Source organism: Protopterus annectens, chromosome 8.part0, assembly GCF_019279795.1.
Source record: "Protopterus annectens isolate FY-2018-M chromosome 8.part0, PAN1.0, whole genome shotgun sequence".
Classification (NCBI taxonomy): Eukaryota; Metazoa; Chordata; order Ceratodontiformes; family Protopteridae; genus Protopterus; species Protopterus annectens.
This window is the reverse complement of record NC_056741.1, coordinates 415301032-415315513: the sequence shown is the minus strand read 5'-3', so window position 1 is coordinate 415315513 and position 14482 is coordinate 415301032. Positions and strand designations below refer to the sequence as shown.

Below are 14482 nucleotides of genomic sequence, written 5' to 3'. Positions count from 1 at the left end.
GCGGATCACCTGTCTGCTCATGATTGGCAGTGAAGTTTTACAGTGTCAATTGCCAGCCCGGCGCCCAACCTTCCACAGAAGGCACTCACACACTCACACCTAGGGCCAATTTAGAGTGTAAAAATAATAATTATAAATTCATGAAAGCAAACTACTGAAATCTGCACTTCATCCATTTGGGAGTTTAACCTAACTGGCAAGTTGTTTAGCAAATATCAAACCTCATCACCTTTGTCATCCATTTCAGAAGGCTGGACATGCCCCCCCCCCCCACACTTAACTACTCCACCTCCCAAGGCTGTACCACTACCCTCCTGCAAAAACAACCTGTAGTTATACTCAGTTTCCAAACTGATGAAGTGGTGATTTGAGCAGTTCACGTTGAGCGACTGAGGTTTGGCATTTTTGATTCAATGCAGGGCCAGATTCCCTAAAATAAAATGTCATTAGCAAATTACTATAGCTTAGCTGGAATATCTGGTCAATAAATTCAAACCATAAATAAGCATCCATCACATATTCAGTGAATTAACTTGTAAATCTCATCCTCGGTTAATAATGCACTCAAAATTCAAGATTTGCTGTCTTTTCAGTTTAGGCTACCTACTACAAGTGAGTAACTTGCCAGCAGTCTGCCACTTCAGTGGCATTGAGGGACAGAGCCATGACAATGTTTCAGCCAACTCACGTTCAGTTATCAAGACTGGACACAGGCCAGGGCTTGGAGTGAGGTACCAATATCCTCACCTATGCTGCAAAGTTAGAAGCTGGCAAGATCCCAGTGCACCAAAACTACCTGTTGGATGGAGAAGTACTGGCTAATGTGAGGATCACCAGCAGAGGGACTAGATCTGGTAAATCCCTACTGTAGCTGGACTGTGTGTGAGTGCGAGAGTGTGTGTGTGTGTTTCTGGGTTTGATACAGTGCTGCAGCAGGCACTCAGACCCCAGTATTGCACTCAACAACACATACTGATGCAGATACCACGTCACAGATAATCCATAGTTTTCAACTTGAAGGCAATTAGTTCTACACACCTAGACTAGGCAAGACCCTGATCCAGGGAAGGAGTAACCTCAACCCTAGGTTCCTATTGTTCTTGTAGGTCAGACAGAAATAACGCCACAGCGGGGTTAAGGAAAAAGAAAAAAAATACTGTCAACAGCATTCTGAATAAGAAAAGTGACTAGCTCCTCCATACATTTTTCAAAATTTCAATGAGCACAGCAACAGAAAGTCTTGGAAAGTGAGGCCAAAAGCAGAGATGAAGGCTTTAGGGTTACCTGGCAGTGACAGTTCAGCATACACATGCGTGCATGTATGCATGCATACATTTACACACAGAAAGTTACTCTGCATTATTTCACATCTTGAATACCTGACTACAGATCACTACAATTATATAGTAGACTTCCTGTCTTCATAACTGTTGGACTAGTTAACATGATACAGAAAATACTTTCAAAAGTATCAGCATGGACAAGCCAGTATATAACATGATTTTATCTTTCACAGACAGCACATTTCACAACATTGAAGCAAAATTGTAATTAAAAAGTTGGCAACTCATATCCTGGGGTGAAAGGTGCTCCAACCCCCACCTCCATATGAGCAGCAATATTTACATAGGCAAAATTTCATAACCCACAAAAAACTACAGTTGTTTACATATGCAATATTTTCTTTTTATTTCAGTTCTAATCAACATATACACACAAACACATAGTTCATCGTCATATAAACTATGAAAAACAGGGTAACGATCCCTAAAATTCCACCAGTTAACAAGATATGGTTTTTATTCAACTGCTATAAACTAAGCACTTTACCCATAAGGAATTCAAATCAGTGTTATTGTGTTGACGCTTATGTGGGCGTGTTCATTGGCTGTACTATGCAATTAACACTAACAAGTTTCAGCACCACTATAACCTGTGATATATCATAATGTACTAAAACGTCACATATTAACAACACTGCATTCAACAAAGACAATACAGCCTGTGACTGTCCCTAGACTTAGAAAATGAAGCATTAATCAGGCTGGATAAAGTCCATACTATGGTCTTGACCATGTCATCTGATCCCCCCTAATGCAACCAAGCCAGAGAAAATAAACAGGCAAAAAGTACAAGTGAAATAGACCTTACACCTAAGCAGAGCTGTCAAGCAGAATCAGAAGTGTGAACATAAAGTGGGAGGAGTAGGAAAAATAAAACACTGACTGAAGTACGACATTAACAAACCATATTACTCCTTCCACTGACACTCTGATTAAAAACTGCCAAAAACTAATAATATAAATTATTTTCCCTTTCTCAAAAGTAGCAAAAATCCCGACACAAAAAGTACGGTTAGCTCAACACCAAACTCGTAAAAGCACCTGCCCCTTTGCGCCTGTCAATTCCACTTCTGAGTTATGTAACTTTCCTACTGATGACAACAACACAAAGTTTGTTCATTACGGAATCGCCTCTAGAGTATGGACTGCAATTAATAGTTCAGCAAATGTTATCAGTATATGCAATCTTAATTATGCACGATACACAGAAAAGCTAAAATGAGTAGAGATCTTCGTCTTTACCTTTTACGCTGGACTCATTCTGATTGCTGTTTGCCGAATCTCCATCAGGAAGGCTACAATCTGCAGAGTCCATTGAGTTAGATGTCTGTTTCCCCCCTAATTTTTCTCCCTGACCTGATGCAGTCGTACATTGGGATATGAGTTTAAAAAATGATTATTGCATTACCATCCCCTCTGTTCAAGTGCCGCTCCTCCCCCTCCTTGAGATGGGCTGATTCACTGCTGGTCAGGTTTACTGAGCTGTCAGTCTTGGGAGAGGGTGGAGAAGAAGCAAAGCTGCTTGGCTCCTAGTCCTTGAGGTTGGTGTCTAGGAGGAGGAGGAGAAGGAAGGGAAGAGGAGTTGCACACCCAGATAATCGCTGCGCTGCGGCTGGAGCCGAGGATGCGCACGTGTGTAAGCAAGTGGCACGTTACCAGGCTGCTCGTGGTGCGTGCTGTTGTCCCCTTTACAATTCAGTCTCCCTGTTTTAAAAAGATGGGACGGGACTTGTTTAACAAATATAATCAAGCACTCAGACAGACTTAATCCGACAGATGATACATCACGCTTGGACACTTTGAAGTTTTAAGTTTATTCAACACTATCTGGTAGCAGTACATTGGATAAAACAGTGTGTGAAGGTGGGAAGTTGCAGGATGCAGTCTATATTTTTTGCAAGATAATATTTCTTGTAACAGTACAGCTAATACAAAATCGTATTGAATTAGCTATAAGCAGTAGTCTGTATGCGTTCGCATTGCTGCGTGCATCTCTTCAGTGTTTTCATGGACTGATTTGTACCACAGTTTTAGAAGGACAGGAAAACATTTCTGGGAAAAAAACTTGAAGGGCTTTAAATGACATTAGTTGCACCGCTTTTGCTTAAACAACAGCTTCAGTGGAAGACTGCATCTGCATGCGTCTGCTATTGCATAATGTTAGTTAATAAGTAGTGGAGAGGCGCTGTCACGGATTGCTTACATGACAGTACACGTGCTCATTGTTTTGACTTCGCACTGGAGTCAGCTAGTTGTAGAGGTATATTTACCAACAGTGACTGCACAGCTTGTGTGTTCTGGACTGTTTGCAATAGTGTTGTAAAACGTACAATTTGTGCTGAGCTGAGAAGAATTTTTTAGTGTATCTCCCAAAAGCATTATATTAGCTGAGACCATGTTAAGTCTAAACTGGCTTAGCTAGTATCCGCAAATCAGATTTTACATGGCTTGCTGAATGATAGGTCTTCTATTTTATAGTTTTAGAGACCAACAGCTGAAAAAGATGCGTGCATTTTCTTAATGTGGAGAGGGAAACATTTGGAAGAGGGGCATGTATAATTTTTATCTTGTAGGGGGCAACCGTAAGAGTCTAAGGACAACGTGGAATGTTTTTGGCTATACTCATGGCTGCTTGCATGGTTGTTGCTAGTCAGGCATGCATCATATAAGCCGTGGAATCCAAATTAATCTTAACAGTGCATCGTTGAAAAATGCAAAGTAAGAAAAGAAGCTTAACTTAAAAACGATGTAAAGTTACTATATTATTAGCTATCCAATAAAGTTTTCCAGTAAGATTATGTTGGGTGGGACTTTAATAAGTATACATGTTGCAATAGATTAACTCAATTTTTATTTGCAGTATTTAATTTAAAAGGAAATATAAGTAACTAGTACTTAAAAAAACTGCCACCAAAATAAAACTACTTACTAGGAAAAAGTGAGCCTAACTTGCACTTCCTGGCAACTCAGGCCAGTAATGAAATCAAAATCGCACCCACTCCCCAAAGAAAAAAAAAAAGCCTTGCCCTCCAACCCAAGCCAGTTAAATAAAGAAAAGACAACCAGTAAATAAATAATTAAATAACTAATTAATAAATAAAACATCACAAGAAACTCCATTCAAAACATGACCTATGACAAATTAAACCTAAATCCCTACAATAAAGGTTATTCACAGCACTTACTTGCTGCTACAGTTAGTACTATTACAGAAACGGAATAGTCGACAATTACATCCTAATGACATCAGGGAGAAAACCTAAGCCTGAAACACGTCCACCAATAGGATAAATGTAAGTGTTTTGTACTTAGGGACTGAGAAAATGTTTCATGGCCTTTGGCTTTGCCACTTTGCTACTTGTCACAGAACCTGTACCATATTTCAGTTGTATAAGTTTTGTCATTTGCCTAACAGCACACTCTGATATAGTCCATATTTATTTTTATTTAATTATTTTATTTGTATTTGTTACCGGGGTAGAGCATTGATCTCTGTAGACCTTTTTGAGACTCAGCCCAGGAGCGCTGCCTGGTTAAATGACTTGCTCAGAGTCACACAGTTAGGCAACAGAAGCTGAAGGAACAAAACACAAGACCACAGGAAACAGTGGATATATATATATATATATATATATATATATATATACACACACACACACACACACACACACACACACACACACACACACTAGATATAAAAAGTGTACACACTTAGAGAGGCTAATGGGGAGCTTTGCTTGACATGAATGGGTAGTCTGTTCCAGAGCATGGGAAGTCTCTGGGACAGGAATCTATCCCTCCAGCATGTTCTGTTTATTGTGGTGGCAAGGTTTAGGTCCCTGGAGCATGTGGCTCGGAGGGATTGGGGTTTCTTTAAGTGTAGCAAGTCCAACAGATCTGGGTTTGACATGGCTTTGTACATTAGGCAGAGGTCGCCTCTGAGTAGGCGATAAGCGATGGAGTAGAGATGGAGTTTTTTTTGAGACTGTCTGTGTATGGCATCTGTTTGAGGCCGGTAATCCTCTTAGTGAGGTATTTCTATGGCCTTTCTAGTTGCTTGTAGATGTCTTGCGAGGTACATGCCAAATGGGGCATTGTACTCTATAATGGGTCTGATGCGTAGAGAGGAGCAATGACCTCTTTTTTTTTGGAGGTGAACCCCTTTGTGATGAGGTGTGCCACATAAAAGGATTTCCTGACTACTGTGGCAATGTGATTATCAGAGGAGAGACTACTGTCCACCTGTGTCCCAAGGTCTCTTATTACATTTTTGGTGTTTAGTAGGCTACCACCTATGTGGTAGTTCATAGGTACATTGTTTTTCCCAAAGGGGAAGACAATGCACTTCTTGGCATTGAGCTTGAGGCCATGACTTTGACACTAAGCATCAGTCTCAGTGAGGGCCCTTTGTAGAATGTCCACATCATTAGGCGATTCTATTATGGCACCTAGTTTGCAGTCGTCTGTGAACTTCATTAGTCAAAGACCTGCTGTATTAGCCTGGACTTCTGAGAAGTAGATGCCAAACAGGATAGGACCCAGGACTGAGCCCTGTGGTACTCCACATGTCACTGGTCTAAAGTTGGATTTGGAGTCGGCTACTTTCACTGTGTGGGTTCTGTCAGTGAGCCAGTTGGCCACCTATCTTATGTCATAAGGATTTATGCCCAGTCTAGTGAGTTTATCTATAATTCCAGAGTGGGAGATGGTATCGAAAGCCTTGCTGAGGTCAAGATAGACTGTGTGCATCACCTTACCCTCGTCCACGGCTCTGGTGACTGCTTCAAAGAAGTCAATCAGGTTTAGGAGACATGACCTACCTTTTACAAACCCAAACTGAGTGGGGTCCAGAGTTTGGAGGTTACCTATGTCCTTGTTTATAAGGTCAAACATGATAAGTTCCATGGCCTTGCAGACCAGGCTCATCAGGCTAATGGGGCAGCAGTTCTCAGGGTCCATGGTGGCACCCCCTTTGTGGAGTGGGATAACCGTCGCTGTGCACTATTCCGTAGGCACAAAGCCTGAAGTGAGGCTATGACTGAATATGGTACATATGTGGGGTGACAGTTCGTTCTGTAGTTCATGCAGAACGCAGCCTAGGATGTTGTCAGGTCCCATGGATGCTGTGTTCTTGGCTTTGGAGAGTGTGGTCTTTACTTGTGCAGCCGTGATAACAGGGGCTTTGCATTCTTCCAGTATAGTGATGGGCCCTTTGGGGGATGGGGGGTGAAGTTTGCACTGAAACTATCTGCCAGGATGTTGGCAATATCAGTTGGTTCTGTATATCTAGTACCATTGTGCTGTAGCTCAGAGCATATCTGAGTGTTGCCATTGAGATTCTTGACATAGCTGTAGAATGCTTTGTGGTTGTCTTTAGAATCAGTGGTGATTTTATTTTCGTAACTAGCTTTGGGGGATTTTATGAGGGATCTCAACTTCTTACTGAGGCTGACCAGGGAGTTCCTGCAATCAGGAGAGTTTACTCTTTTTTTGCAATAGCTTCTTCCTTCTGTTGTAGAGTTTGTTTATGGCAGGGGACCACCAGACTGGCTTCCTTTTTTTGGAAGATTGCGTCTTGGTTCTGTTGGGGATAGCATGATCCATACACTCATGTATGTGCTTATACACTGCATTTGTATAGGATTTAGCAGTCGTACCTCTATTTTCTGCCTATATGGGTGTTGTGAAGCTTGCCACTTCTGTCTTAAGAAGCATGAAGTTGGCTTTGGAGAAGTTTTTTACAATGGTTTCCTTAATGGGGGTGGGGGCGGGATATTGATGTCTAGGGTGATTAGCTTGCTGTCAGATCTGACCAGCAAGGAGTTGACCTATGGTGTGGAACATTGGTTGCCCATACTGGTAATGACCAGGATCAGGATATTACTGCCCCTGGTGGGGGTATAGACAAGTTGATCCAGGGCATTGGAATTCATGCATTCCAGAAAGCGTTGAGCAAATGAGTTAGTACATGAGTAGTTTTCCCAGTTGATGGTGGGGTAGTTGAAATCACCCGTTATTAGGTTATTGGGCTGTACCTTAATATTACCCAGTATATCAAGAAACATGGAGTGGGCATCCTGGGGCATGGTGGGTATCTGTAACAAGCAACAACCTAGATTGCAGTCTTGCCCAGTGTTAGCTGTACTTGGATATTTCGGATGCATTATATTGAGCAACTAGCCTGGAGGTGTGGTTATCCTTAATGAATATGGGCACAGCTCCTCCTTTAGTGTTTTGGTCCAGGTTAGGTGGCTGAAAGGTGTGGTATGAGTTATAGCCTGGTAATGCAGGGGTGCTCTCTGGAGCCTTGAACCAGGTCTCCGTCACTGCACAGATGTCAATGTTCTCCATTTTAAGGAGTGCCTCGAGTGAGTGCATTTTGAGGTTTAGACTTCTAGCACTGAGTAGCATTACCCACAGATTTTGCTTGCTTAGACCTGCTATGGTGGTGAGTTTGTCATTTGAACCTTGCCTAAAAAGGCAGTATAGGGGTGGCAAGACCCTTAGCCATTATCCGGAATTCCAGGGGTGACAGGTGCAAGCCAACTCTAGCAAAGCATCGTGGTCTGTCGACTATGTTATCCGAGGCAGACAGACACTGGAGCCCCTTAGAATGACACCAGAAGCTTAGCCAATTGTTGAAGTCAATCATTTTGTTCTTCTATTGTGGTATCATTCTGGGTGATGGCAGGATGCTCCTCAGGGATAGGGTCATACCTGCCTGGGCTACATGATCTGAGAGCTCCTCCATGTCTCTTTTCATGTAGTCCAGGGAAATACGTCTCAGGTCATTCACACCAACATGGACAATGACAGAGTCATATTTGTACTTGTTGTGGTGTGACCTGAGTGCATGCGTTATGTGGCAGATCCTGGCACCCAACAGGCAGCTGACAGTAACTTTCTCCTTGTGTAGCCTGGTGAGTGGGACATCGGTGTGCCTGATTATAGAGTCACCTATGACTAGTGTGTTGGGTACGTTGTTTTGCCTTATGGGCTGAGGTTGAGTGGCACACTGATTTTGTGGGCTATGTGTCATTTGGGTAGTGTTGGGGGTGGTGGTTGCTTGCGTTTCAGCTTTGGAGGTCTCTGTTGTTTGGGCAGATTTTTATTGAGAGCCTCGGCGAATGTAGGTTTGTGTTTTGTGTTACTATGTGTGGGTTTAGGTGGTGTATGTTTTGATGGACTATGTGTTGAGTGTGGTATGGTGCAGGTGTTTACCTTCTCCTCTTGACTATCTAGTACAGTCTTGGCTGGAGAGAGCTTGTCTTCCAGTTTGGCTATATAAGTCCATCTCTCACAGGCTGTAGTGTTGGGTGGTAGGAGGAGAGGGTTGTCAGAGTATATGAGGCAATTGCTACATTGCCCCAAGATGCCCAGATTCATCAGGTGGACAGGGGAAAATACCAGGAGCTGACCTTTAGACATGCCTGGATAGGTGCTTATTAATTTAAGTACTAAAAACTGTTTTCCTCCTAACAAATGAGGAAAGTTGAGTGCTGCAGTGATTTGTAGATTATTTAGTGCTTGCAACGAGTTTTCAACAAGTGCTGAGCACAAGGAAACAGCTCTGAGTGCTAAAACTAGAAAACTGGCTAGTTCTAAGGGAAAATTAGAAGAGCAGACTTTCTAGCACCGGAAATAATTTAACCCTAGTTAAACGGCACTGCATGATGTGCAAAACCACGCAAACACAGGGTTTTAAACAGAAAGATGAAAGGGATAGAAATATCCCCAATTGGCCAATAAAACTACAGATTCTGAGCTGAAACCACTCCTCCAGCGACAGATAGACTGCTCTAAGCTCACCACTCTCACTGATGAACAGAGAAGCTTCCTTCTATCTTAGTAAGGTCTGGGCAACACAGAAACTACAGAACAGCTCAGAATTCAGCAAAATCTGAAAAATGGACTCTACTGGTTATAGAAAGGCAGGAAATGAGTAAAGAGATAGGATATTTTGCGGGGGGGTTGTTTTTTTTTTCAAAAATTAAAACAGATACAGTAGAACAAATACTTTTGAAGCAGAAAAATGGCTATCGCACTTGAGTGTCTAGCCCTCAACAGTTCAACAGTTGAAAAACACTTAAAAACGATCAAAGTGCAAAATCAGAATTCAGAAACAGTTCAAATAATTTGCAAAGTTAATAAAAAATGCTTTGAATACTGCGGCTAGCGAACATAAACAATAAAAAGCAAAACAGAGGTACTTATCCACTCAAAGTCTCCCTTTTCTCTCTCTGGTGCTGTAGAACTCTGCAGGACACCCAGGCAGGATCTTGCTGAGGTAATACAAGCACAAAAAACACACAAACACAGGATTTTAAACTTTGATGAAGCACCTTTTGCTTTAATTACAGCATTCAGTCTTCTTGGGTACACATCTGCCATCAATTAAAGAGACTTTGATTAACCCCAAATAAAGTTCAGCTGTATAATACGATTTTCCTGACATTTACTTAGTTGCCTGCTATAGCAAAAGCCATGGTTTGCAGACAGCTTACAAAGCATCAAATGGATCTCATTGCTGAAAGGTATCACTTAGGGGAAGGGTAGAAAAAAATTTCCACAGCATTGGATAGACCATGGAACACAGTGAAGACAGCCATCAAAAAGTGGAGAAAATATGGGGCAACAGTAACGTTGCAAAGAACTGGACGTCCCTCCAAAACTGATGAAAAGACAAGATGAAAACTGGTCAGGGAGGCTGTCAAGAGACTTACAGCAACACTGAATGAGCTGCAGGAATTTCTGGTAAGTACTACATGTGACAACAATCTCCCGTATTCTCCAGATGTCTGGCCTATGGGGTAGGGTTGCAAGACAGAGGCCTTTTCTTACACAGAAAAACATCCAGGCCCGGTTAAATTTGCAAAACAATACATCAAGTCTCCCAAAAGCATGTGGGAAAATGTTATATTCTGAGTCCAAGGTTGAACTTTTTGGTCACAATTCTAAAAGGTACGTTTGGTGCAAAAACAACACTTCGCATCACCAAAAGAACACCATCCCCACGGTGAAGCATGGTGTTGGCAGTATCATGCTTTTGGGTTGCTTTTCTTCAGCTGCAACTGGGGCTTTAGTCAAGGTGGAGGGAATTATGAACAGTTCCAAATACCAGCCACTTTTGGCCCAAAACCTTCAGGCATCTGCTAGAAAGCTGAAGATGAAGAGGAATTTCACTTTACAACACGACAATGACCCCGAGCATACATCCAAATCAACAAAAGAATGGCTTCACCAGAAGAAAATTAAAGTTTTGGAATGGCCCAGCCAGAGCCCAGACCTAAATCCAATAGAAAATCTGCAGGGTTACCCGAAGAGGGCTGTGCACAAGAGATGCCCACGCAATCTGACAGATTTGGAGCACTTTTGCAAGGAAGAGTGGGCAAATATTGCCAAGTCAAGATGTGCCATGCTGATAGACTCCTACCCAAGAAGACTGAATGCTGTAATTAAATCAAAAGGTGCTTCAACAAAGTATTAGCTTAAGGGTGTGCACACTTATGCAACCAGCTTATTGTATGTTTTTTATTTTTTTATATTTTTTCCCTAACAGATTTGTTTGTTTTTCAATTGAATTCTCGGCTGGGGTGCCTTCTGTGTGGCATCTTCATGTCCCCTGTGCGTTCATGTGGGTTTCCTCTGGGTGCTCTGGTTTCTTCCTACGTTACAAAGACATGTGTCTGGAGTGTTTCTTTCCAGGCCTCTGCTGAAAATTGGCTTTGTTCCAAGTCAGACTTTCCCAGTTAACAAATGATAGATAAATATATATATATATATATATATATATATATATATATATATATATATATATATATATATATATGGATTCACTTTATAACCTCAAAATACTGAAATATCGAATTTCAGTATCTCGAGACTATAAAACCGAATCCACAAAAAAACCGACACAAAAAAAATGCGAAATTCACAACACTGAAAACACCACACACAGTATACCACACATACACCACAACACCCACATCACAACATAAACAAACAAAACTACACACATACACAACTCATACACACATAAGCAGAGGGCAAGCCCCCCCTGCACCCCCCTACTTATATCTACTTATATATACTAACTCCGAGATCGCACAAACACAAAACAAAAGCCAACTCACACACGCACATTCTCCGACCCCTCACACACACATCAAACACATCAGCACACTCACATACACTTTAACTCCCACTCAAAACCCTTAGAAAACACTTACCTGACATAACACCTACATCCACACACTGCACCACGCACCATCAAAACACAATCCTGGACATTACGCAGTGTAAGGTCATAACAGCAAATTCGACATATATTCGAGTTCGCGATTATGACCTTTCACTATTTTTAACAGGTATAGTCTTGAGATACTGAAATTTGACATTTCAGTAATTCGAGGTTATAAAGTGTTTCTATATATATATATATATATATATATATATATATATATATATATGTATATATATATATATATATATATATATATATATATATATATATTACATGATCATCTTTTTAAAAAGCCAAATTTCGCATGATTTATTTTCATGTGATTGTGTTGTTAAAAAGTCAAACATGCAAAAATAGCAGAAACGGTATTTTTGCAGGGGGAAGAATTCCCCCTGCACCCCTGCTAATTATATATACTCACTCCACGATCAAACTACAGTGGGGAAAATGGCATATTCCCCAATCTCCACTGTACCATGATTTTGGTACAATTTGTTTCGACTTTTTAAAAAGTTGATCTTATAAAACAGACCCATATATATATATATATATATATATATATATATATATATATATATATATATATATATATATATATATATAGATATAGATATTGAGAGAGAGAGAGAGAGAGACAGATAAGTACATGCTTATATATGTATATATGGGTCACATTCCAAAAGAAATTGCTTTCAGTGTATGCATGCTACACTGAGCTTTCCTGGTTTCCCTAAGCACAGCCAATTCCAATAGAAAACCTCTGCAATTACACAAAGAGAGTAGGCTAATGAGGAACTGAAGAGATCTACACCCATTTCCCAAAGGAAGTTTTCCTTTGCTATTCCAAATTTAAGGTAATATATAGTATAGCATGTCAATGTAAACTTGCAATGCAAAGTCATTGATCATGCCCTCCCTGTATATTGGCTGTATAAACTGTAAGTACTACATGTGGAGTTACCTTCACTGAAATAGAGGAATAAAGCTCTAATTACAGCCCGGGTAACCCCAGTTCACACAGAAGCTCAGGTACCTGTTAAAGTTAGCATGGGAAGGAGAGGAATAATAATGCTTATGCCTGCTTGCATCTATATTGGGCAAGTGATGGGGGAGGGTGTGTGCTCATGGGCACACTCTCCATAGTTGTGGAAATTGGGGATCATCTGAAGGTACCTGTCTGCAAGGATGAGAGCATGGTCAACTGATCACATCACACAGAAGTGTGGCATCTATCACAACGGTCCATTGCATGACAATCTCTTGGACATGAATAAACGTGCAGGTGTTAGGGCTAAGCAGAACCATCCCTTGTGGCTGCCTGACTGACTGCATCCCTTGGTTAGCACTTGCCCCAGTGATGGGCAACAAGTGAGCCAGTTGACCAAGAGAGGGTTTAATAACCATTTGGTAGCAGTGATAATAAATAGCAAAAAAGACCAAAAAGTATTACTTGGGGAATTCCAATTTGCCTGCAGTACATGTCAGGAGAACATTCCTTACTGGCAGTTGTGCATTCTGGTGTCCTAGACAATACTGGAGTGCATGTGAAGTAGTTTAATACACAATGTTAGCCTCTTCCTATAGAAGCAGCCATCTTTCAATAAAAATACTAATGTAGTGTAGTTGTGGCACACTTGGTAAGAGACCTCTCAGCTGTCCTTATTTTGATGGAACTGATTACCCTTGCACATGATGTACCTATTTCTGGATGTATTCCCTATTTGCAGGCTTTATTTACCCTTTCACACAATTTTCTGAATTTGCCTCATCACGTGATTTTTGAATCTGTGTAATACACAGGAAATTACACCACATGATCAATTTACTAATGTCACCAATAATTTAAAGAAAGAGGACGCATATCTTTCATCTGCATTTTTCTAAAGCAAATGACCTTGAGTGGTAGAATTTTACAATATAGTTCATTAAAGTCTACAGACTTTACACTGTTTCTTTGATAATGTGCTTATATTTTTCCACCATTTTGTTGCTCTCTGTTTTTAAGCATGTGTTTCTGAGTAGTATCCCTCATTCCTTCTGAAAATGGGAAGAGTTATGCACTATTTGGCTTTCACATATTATGCTAATTAGATGTTCGTATTTTTAACTTGATGTCTCTTCCTTTCAATGGACTTTGTTCCTGTTTTCAGTGTCTGGAGGTTGAAATGCATGGTCCTAGGTAAAGCACTATTCCCTATAACAAACACAACATTGTATTACTATCAACATTAGTATAATCAGGCATTGGATAATAGTGTATGCAATCCTGCTTATAGGAGTACCAAAAAATAGCACCACTCAAGGGATTCATGGAGTTTCATAACTCTCAACTATCAAGATTTTCACAGAATGTTCATATTTTTGCCTCATATTTTTCATTTGCACCTCATAAAATTTATGTTTTTTTGGCAAAGAACTAAGGACTTAAGTTAATAAATAATAAATCCTCCAATAGTTCCAGGATGCGAAAAAAACATCAATACCCAAGAAACATGCACCCAGTGACTGTCAGGACTCCACTTTTAATGAAAAAAACCAAGCACGATTCAATAAGTTAAGCGCTTTCATCAAAGAACAATGACTTCATCAGAACTAAAATTAACAATTAGAATTGTCTTTAAATAGCATAGTATTACATTTGATTGGCTGAAAAGTTAATGATGGTACATTTTTAAAGAGACAGTAAATAAAAAACAAATCTTATTAAAATAAAATCCATATCAAAAAGTATACCCGCAAAGTAAATAAAATATGTTAAGAATAAGAAATATTTTTAAGACTTGACTTTAATATATATATATAATATATATATAAATTCTTGATAGGGCAACTATAAATATGTAGTCAAACAATGTCAAAAGTTACAAATGATTATAATTTTTAATACAAGGCACAA

The 14482-nt window shown here is 40.3% G+C and overlaps 1 protein-coding gene across 1 annotated transcript in view; it reads right to left on the bottom strand.

Annotated features, from left to right (window-relative positions):
* RORC (RAR related orphan receptor C) overlaps positions 1-2934 on the bottom strand; it is a 2019495-nt gene extending 2016561 nt beyond the window's left edge. The window contains 1 exon segment of the mRNA XM_044079934.1: positions 2586-2934. The gene's annotated coding sequence lies outside the window, so the exon portion shown is untranslated.
* Between the last annotated feature and the right edge of the window lie 11548 nt (positions 2935-14482).